This window comes from Athene cunicularia (assembly GCF_003259725.1).
Source record: "Athene cunicularia isolate RWA chromosome 2 unlocalized genomic scaffold, athCun1 chr2_part1, whole genome shotgun sequence".
NCBI lineage: Eukaryota > Metazoa > Chordata > Aves > Strigiformes > Strigidae > Athene > Athene cunicularia.
Genome location: NW_020799095.1, coordinates 42,513,884 through 42,515,343, shown reverse-complemented (window position 1 = coordinate 42,515,343; position 1,460 = coordinate 42,513,884).

Genomic DNA, 1,460 nt, shown 5'->3' with positions numbered 1-1,460 from the left:
TTTACATGAAGTTTCATCCTAGAAAATTCTCATTATGATTTTGTTCAGCAGTGTCAACCTGCTTCAGATTATCTAGTATATGGTACAAATATTTTCTGCCTGCTTCAAATTATCTAATATATGGCACAAAGAAGAGTCAGAAGACTCTACCATACCTTTTCAGTATAGAGAGCTTCTGTTGTGTGGAACAAAACTATACGTGTCTGATCCCTGGTATCACCCAATCTGGCTTCAGTTTCACTGAATGCATAAATTGTACTCTCATTATAAGATCCTCAAATATTTATTGTTCCTGAAGACAGAAATACTTTCCACTAAAATATGTTTATTAATAAGTTTTCACAAGAATATTTTTTTCCCCCTAATGGGAGTCTACAAGTTATAATTCAACATTAAAGGAACAAAGTTTGCACAAAGATCAACATTTATGCAGTTTCTATTTATGAACCTGGAGGACAGACTAACATAAGTATTCTGAACACTTTGCAAGAGGTCATTTATGCACCTCCATCGATAGTGATATTAACATTTTCTTCTCATCTTCATAAGGCCTCAGCAGAAATTGGTTTTAAAAAAATGGGAAAAAAATATAGTTACAAAGTCTAGATCCTAACAAGTCTCTTCATTCATACAAGGGAAAACAAACAAACAAACAAACAAACATTAAAAAAATAATAATAATTTTTAAGCATGTTGGAGGATTGCCATGTTGTCCTAGGGACGGTTGATACTTCCAGTCATTTTTTTGTGTGTAATGCTGTGGTGTGTCATTCCATATATTGGTGAAGAAAAATTCAATATTGCTTCACAGGATTAGAAGAGCATCCAAAGAGGAAAATAGCTTATTACTACAGAATGTAAAAAGCTGAGTTATTTTATATCCCTATTTTTCAGATAACAGTGTAGGTAAAGAAGATATGTGTACCAAGTCAGACAAGAGAAAAGCATGTAGAAGCTAAAATTATGTTAAAATTCCCAGGGCTTCCAAAAGCCTTGTTTATAACACTTTTCTTTCCAAGAAAAGCTAGGGCATCCTTTCAGGCTGTCTAGTAATACAATAGATATTTGCCATTTAATTGCCTGTATTCATGTGATTCTAACACCTATTTTAAAAAACAATAAAACTACTGATGTATTCATTTTTTTTTCCAATACATTGGTGAGAAACTGTAGTTCATTTGTAATGCATGATGGAAACACTTAAACGTGCACTAATTTTAGTTTTGTTATTCCACAGGTGTTATTCCAGCTTGTGTTCTCATGCAGCAGTTAAACTTCAGCTTGATCCCTGGCTTTAGGTTTGAAAAGTTCTTTCCAAACCCTTTAGTGGTGTCTTCCCACATCCATACTTTTTTACTTGACATAAAGCTGCCTGACTAGTATACTCTAATAGTGTTAAGAAAAAGCTATTGGCAGTCAAAACTTTTTTTTTTTTTTTTTTTTTTTTTTTTTTTTTTTTT